The sequence below is a fragment of the Dermacentor silvarum genome, chromosome 8 (assembly GCF_013339745.2).
Source record: "Dermacentor silvarum isolate Dsil-2018 chromosome 8, BIME_Dsil_1.4, whole genome shotgun sequence".
NCBI classification, from domain to species: Eukaryota; Metazoa; Arthropoda; class Arachnida; order Ixodida; family Ixodidae; genus Dermacentor; species Dermacentor silvarum.
The window spans coordinates 182,357,642-182,365,069 of record NC_051161.1 but is presented as its reverse complement, the minus strand read 5'-3'; the positions used below and the strand labels follow the sequence as shown (position 1 = coordinate 182,365,069).

Sequence of the window (7,428 nt, the reverse complement as noted above, 5' to 3'; positions counted from 1 at the left end):
ATGTCGATTCGTCACTGAAGATGACCTTTTGCCAGTCGTCAGCGCTCCAGTGTTCGTGCTGACGCACGAAGTCCAAACGTTTCCTGCGATGTTCGCTGGTCAAAAGTGGCTTTCTCGCCACCACGTGGCTTCTGAGACCGGCAGCATTTAGTCTTCTTCGGATAGCCGAAAGACTAAGGTGAAGGCCAAGTTCTTCTTTCAATTTTCTTTGCCGTCGTGAAAGGGTCGTTGACTGCGGCAGCTATTATTAAGGCATCTTCCTCCTCAGTTGTTCTTCTAGGCCTCCGTTGGTGCGGGGCATCTTCCAAACGGTTTTCTTGGGAAAATGCCCGTAGGATGCGGTTAACTGTTTTCAGTGGCCGGTTCAGCTTACGCGAAATCTCTCGCTGAGACAAAAGCTTTCCCAAAGAAACAATTTCATATCGTTCCTCTAATGTCAGTCGTCGAGGCATTTTCTTGCGAAATGAGATTCGGGGTCGCATCAGCATCGCAGCAGTTATACTCTTCAGCGTAAACCCTTTACGAAATTTCATTGGTTGTAGAAATCAGTGAAATGACGCAATGCCTATTTTTGTAAAACATCGCACATCAAATAAATGAAGCGAAGCCAAGGATCGCCTTTAGTAGAACTTTCCCACCAACGTTATCATCCTGAAAGATAAGAGCCAACCAAGTTATGATTGATCGCAACAACTGGGAAGGTAAAAATAGAGAGAAAGAGCGGTGAGTTCGCCATGGGAGTGATTGTCGCAGCATGGAACAGCTAACGAAGGAGAGAAGAGCGTGAAATCTTGATTTTTATATTTCCTAAACGTGCCGCTAGGGCCCTGGTACGCTTGGCCGGTCGACGCTCGCGCGATCACCTTCATATCGCGCCCGACTGTACATGAGCGTTTTCGCATATCACTGTAATCTAAAACGGCCGCCGCGGCTGGGAATCAAACCCACGACGTCGTGCTCAGCAAATCAACGTCACACCCACTGTTCCACCTCGGCATAAATGCACAAAGTGTGGGCAATTTGATAACTCAGAATGAATATGCAACCACGCTGCCGATACGCTTCACGTGGCCAAGAAAGGATGTCTCCGCAAGATGTCTATGCGGCAGCCGTGACGTCATGGCAGATAATGAATGCCGCTCTAGTTATCGACGAACGAGCGTATTTGCCAAGCGTGCACCGCTAGTGTCAGGCAAGCGCGCGCTGTTGCTCCTAAGGCAAAACAGAGATGCTCAAAACCTGAGCAAGGGGCAAGGAGTGCAGAGACGAAAGAATCTGTTCGCACGGCGCTAACTGCTTCAGATATTTCCTGTGCCGCTCATTCAAGAGCAACTGCGAACAAGATCTCCTCCCACAAGTGGCGACGCCGACACCAAGCACGTGAGTGAAACTGCTTTAGTTATTTCTAAATTTTTGACATAGGAACAGCCTCAAATGATGAAGTACGGAGGCAAGCTCGTCCCACTAAGACGCTGGCCTTTTTGAATCGATCACATCAAGTTTTACCTACCTTGTGTGCGTCTAACTTCATTTGCTCACAATCACCGCCGTTTGAAAACAGAGAATGCTTTCATAACGATGAAATGCCGCGAAACAGTGGTGTTTTACTTTTCAAGCCCTGTGAGGTTTAACACTCGACCAACAAAGTGTCTTCATAGCTCGTCCTTTGCCCTTGTAATAATTTTTTCGTAACGATAGTTTACAAAGAAACTTTCCAGCTATTTCGATGGGGGCGAAATGCGAAAACACCCGTGTGCTTAGATTTAGGTGCACGTTAAAGAACCCCAGGTGGTCCAAATTTCCGGAGTCCCACGCTACGGCGTGCCTCATAATCAGAACTGGTTTTGGCACGTAAAACTCCATAATTTAATTTAAACTTTCCAGCTCAAGTTGCGTTGTTGTAGCATATACCCGATAATTATCGCATTCACGTATCATGTAAGGTACGTACTTCTAATACATTTAGGAAGGCGCCTGAGCCGTTGCATAAAATTAGGCCTTTCGAAAAGTGGTGCTTCCGTGAACCAGCCCGCAGGACATGCGTGAATTCCAAGAGCTAGGAGCGCTATGCCCCGAGGAGGCAGCGAACACATTCTGCATTACACTTGCGTGCGGCACTAATAAAGAAGCACTCAGTTAAATGTGCTGAAGCGTGTGCAAGCAACTATAGACAGTTTTATCGAGGGCGCTGCCCATGATGATTATGGTGATGATGATTTATTGGCATCCCCTTTGAAACGGGGCGGCGACAAATAGTCACCTAGCCTGCTTGATTTAATCAGGTATACTATACATTTTCTTTATCTAGCATTTTTGTATACCTCTCATTCTTTTTTAGTTTCCAAAATTTACCTTGTACCGCTACCTATGATTTTAAGAGATCAGGTCATATCCATATTTTCCCTGCTTGTTTCCCACCAGTACTCTAATCGTCTCTTGCTTATCTCTACGGCTGATCTGTTGATGTTTCCTTCCACTTTAAACCCAAGCGCTTCTGGGAGTTGCACGTTACCTACGGTTCTCGCTGGGTGGATCCAATCGCATTCCATTACGATGTGCTGAGTGGTCTCTGGATCTTTACTGCAGCGTACACATGCCTCATCTAGTTCCGAATATTTGTTCCGGTATGGTTTGGTCCTTAGGCAACCGGCTCGAGCCTCAAATAGCAAGGCACTGCCCTTTGTGTTATCGTACAGATTTTCCCTTCTAATTTCTTCTCATTCTTGTAAATCTCCATTGTCCTTTTTGTTTCCATTCTTTGCATCCAATTCACGGTCTCTATTTCACTCACTTTCTTTCTGATGACTCCTGGTTGTCTATTTACAGTTTCGATTATCCTGTACTTGGTTGCCAACTTCCTTGACCTCTTCCTCCATCCTGTGTCCACGCTTTTCATGCAGGTATTTGCAGATACTTGTGCACTTTAGCCGTCCATTTATTTTCATCCATGTTCCTGAGCCTTTCTTCAATAGTAATTTTGCTCTGTGCTTCTCTGACTTCAAAAGAGGCCCAACCCATGTCACCCTGCAATGCCTCATTTGTGGTATTACCGTGGGCTCCCAAAGCCAACCGGCCTACTGATCTTTGGTTAACTTCCAAATCCGACATGATACCGGATTTTAAGCATAGAATGACATTTGCGAATGTTAGCGCTGGCACCATTAGTCCTTTACAGATTCCACGCACCACCTCATACTTGTTGTGGCCCCACAGTACTCTGTTTCAGTATTGCTGCATTCCGCTTCCCCTTTATTTTCAGATTATCTTGGTGGTTGTTTGAGTAATTCTTTCCTTCGTTTATGTGTACGCCGAAGTACTTATATTGCTTCAGTATGGGTATTACTTGCTGTTGAATTGACACCACAAAGTTACTCGTGTGTTCATTAAAGATCATAATCCCTGATTTCTCTGTGCTAAACTTAAGCCCTAGATTTGTCGCTGCGTTCCCACAGATATTCTCAAGTATCTGTAAATCTTTTTTATTGTCCGCTAGTAGCACAAAGTCGTCTGCGTACATCAATCCAGGGACCTTCTGTTGCACCATTTGTCCACTACGCATGTAGGATAAATCAAAACCTACTTCGCGGTTTTCCAGTCGTCCTTCTATACCCTTGACGTAAAGCGTGAACAATAATGGTGACAGAGGGCATCCTTGCTTCAATCCTTGGTGAATTCCCACCATTTCATTTTCTTTTCGACCTTCCCATACTACTTGTACTTGGTTGTCTCTATATATCTTCCTCAGAAGCTCCACGAAATCGTCATCTATGCCTTCGTATTGAAGAATATCCCACAACAATTCCCTGTCTACGTTGTCATAAGCTCCTTCAATATCTAGAAATGCTATCCATAAAGGTCTTTTCTGAGCTACTGAAATCTCTATGCACTGAGTTACTACAAACATATTGTCCTCTAAGCGTCTGCCTGGCCTGAACCCATTCTGTAGTTCCCCCAATACATCGTTTTTCTCCACCCACTTCAACAGTTCTAATTTCATGGATTTTATGGATTATTCTAATTTTATAGATACATTTTGCGATAACAGCGCCGTCTGTCGTCCGGCGCCATGCTGGTCTTGACGTGGGATCGCGCTGGATGGTGCTCAGCGAACATGCTGCTGAGGATGAGTAGCAAGTTTTATTGCGATAGCATTTATGAACACTGTTGGGCTGCTAATCACGAGGTCACGGGATCGAATCCCGGCCACGGCGGCCGCATTTAGATGCGAGCGAAATACGAAAACACCCGTATACTTACATTTAGGTGCACGTTAGGGAAAGCCAGGTGGTCCAAGTTATGCCGGAGTCCCCCAGTGCGGCGTGCCTCGTAATCGGGTCGTGGTTTTGACACGTAAAACCCTACGCATTAAATTTCCTTTTATATGGATACGCCAGGCGCATTTCCGCCGTCGCCATCGGCACCACCGTGATGTTCCATATAAAGTCAAAGCGCGATAACATCGTGGCTGTTCACCGTATGCTGTCGGTGAGCCGTAAACACTGTGGCTGGATTATCCCGCACGCAAGGACGGAAGTGCAGTCTTCCATCGCGCGCAAGGCAGCAGGGGCGCTCTACTGCGCCGGCGGCTTACAGATAAGTACGACCGCCCGGGACCTATCCTCAAAGCGATCTGCGGGTGGTGCAGAGGCTATGCGTGCCGATGGCTGATAGCCTCGTGTGCGCTGTGTTCTCGCCGCGTAGTTCGCGTTGAAGCGAGAGGCAGCACTAAGGGCAATTCGTTCGCTGCTGCTGTCGCTCTTCTTTACGCCAGTGTTTTGAAAGCGAGTGTCCGCGGTCATCGAGTCAGATGTGTTCACGTTCGCCTGTGCGCACGTGACGCAATGCTTGTTAACTTAGTTCTTTTTACGAATGTTTAAAAATATATACGGCCGATAAGCTACTCTCCCTACTTCGTATAGCTATTTAACAATTTGCTGTCGTAAACGATGCGTCGCCTTTCGGGTAAAACTGCGTCATTTTCTTGCTAGTTTGGATTATATTTATAGGTCATTATTCTATATTTGAAATTAAATATACACTTTCTTTAAGTTACGGTCTTACTGTTTTTTAAAGATCAGTTTCATTCCCCACATGTCACAAATACATGCTATATGGTCTATGCTATGGTCTATGCTATATGGTCTATGCTATGCTATATATAATAATGGTCCCTATAAGGATCCCTGTGGCGCCCATAATTATACTTCGAGATCAGCCATGATTATTTATGGCAACATACTGGTTTCGGTTTGACAGAGACGCTGCTATCCATTCTACTATACGGGATGATCATTTTTAAGTTTGCCGGAATTTTTAAAAATTGCCTGTGGCATATATCATAATTCTTGTCCTTGAACTGGAATAGTCTAAGAGGCGGGTATTCCTACCAAGAGAAATCGAAACACATATTCAACTCGTAACAAAAATTAATAATTAACTTCTTAAATAACACATTACGGCACATATTGCAATATACGAGATGTTCTTCTTTCTGGGGTTTTACTTGCCAAAACTAGTTCTGATTATGAGGCACGCCGTAGTGGAGGGCTGCGGAATAATTTTGACCACGTGGGGTTCGTAACGTGCACTACAACTCAAACACATGGGCGTTTTTGCAGTTCGCCTTCATAGAAATGCAGCCGCCGCGGCCGGGATTCGATCCCGCGATCTCGTGCTCAGCAGCTCAACGCCTTAGCTGACTGAACCACCGCGGCAGGCTTAACGAACTGTACCCGGTGAGCTTGCAAGACGTATCCACTTGAAATGAACCCACAGGATGACACTAGTTTTGAGATATTATTTCCCCAAAATGAGGGACGAAATACATGGGCCCTGCCGTTACTGTTGCGCTTCAATGTATAAAAGAGCATTTTGTTGAAAAAAGTAAGAGGAACAGTGCATTTTTACGGCGAGCTTGATGGGGCATATCGCCAAACTGGTGTCATTCTGTAAATTCATTCCAAGTGGATGCGCCTCGCATACTCACTGGCTACAATTTGTAATATATATATATATATATATATATATATGTGTGTGTGTGTGTGTGTGTGACGGTGCACAGATGGTCCGTGCATGGAAGCAGAGGAAGACGAATAATAAAGGCAGTGTTCGGGCGACCATGTTGTTCTACGTCCGCAACCTCCTGCTCGCCTCACACTAGTCGACAGGATAAAGACCTTGCAGCCACCGCATCGCGCTCACATCATCATGCAAGTATTAAACACCACGCCGTGAACCCGAAGCGCAAAGATCTACCACCGACACCGACCAGCATCATGACCACACCATCGGAAGCCTTGGACGTCCCCAAGTACGCTGGATCAGTGGACGATGGGCCCGTGGAAGATTGGTTCCACCTTTTCGAGCTCCACGCAACCGCTGCATCATGGTCGGAACGGGAGATGGTGGCAAACTTCAATGATTACGTCACCGGTGAGGCATTTCACTTCTACCTCATGCACATCTTTGAAAACAACGAGTCATGGGAGAAAATCAAAGAAGAGATGATCAGTCGATTTAAAGTATACGCTGCAGACCCCCTTATTATCCAACAGCTGGAGAAATCGCAACTGTGTCGCCGTAGTCACCCGCATACTCCACGTAGCAATCATCATCAGTGCAAACCAAAGCCACGCATGACTAGATCATCGACAAGTTTCTCAAGTAATGATGCTCCCGAGAAGACGACGCAGAAACGCACGCCTAGCATGATGATGACTACCACAGAGCCATCGTCACCATCTACACTGTCGACATGCCGCAGGAATCATGTCTCTGAAGCATCTGACGTATTCCATCGCTCGTCTCGAATGCGTGGGCCACTAGGCACTTTCAAGGGACACAACTCTTCTATGAATATTAGGCCGCAGTGCATGCTCTACACAATTGAGCACGACGTCACGACATCGCAGCCAGACGACCTTTCTTTGCGAGAACATGGCCAAGCCACGTCCACTGCGACATCCTCCAGCGATCAATCGACAGGAATTCGAAACTGCATGAACACAAACTTCTGTATGAGCAACACCAATCGAGAAAATACAGCAACAATCAGTTCTTCATGTGAAACTAAGCCAACATGCTTACTGTCAAGACAACATCGGAATGCCATAGCCAGCACCAACGCGCGTACTCTTCAAGGCGAAGACAATCTGGAGCCACTTACATGTGAAGATCAAGCTGCTTTGCTATTTTCACGCTTCTTTCCGCGTACTTACCCTCAAAAATCGATTGCCCCTGCAGAAGCGTCGCAATCACTAGATAGCATCGCACACTCTCAAGTTATAGAAGCGTCCAGTCTGAATGACGTCGCAGCAGCCTCAGAAGAGTCTCCTGACAAGCCAGGCAAACTGCCCTCGCCACCGGATAAACCACACTAAAGCAAGCAGTGTGCCAGTTGCCTGTCGCTGGAGACACAAATTTGCCAAA

The 7,428-nt window shown here is 46.2% G+C and overlaps 1 protein-coding gene across 1 annotated transcript in view; it reads left to right on the top strand.

The window, feature by feature from the left end:
* Nucleotides 1-722: 722 nt before the first annotated feature.
* The window catches only part of LOC119462918 (uncharacterized), a 20,216-nt gene continuing 13,510 nt past the window's right edge, over nt 723-7,428 (top strand). Inside the window, exon 1 of the mRNA XM_037724090.2 lies at nt 723-1,380. The gene's annotated coding sequence lies outside the window, so the exon portion shown is untranslated. The remainder of the gene's footprint in view (nt 1,381-7,428) is intronic.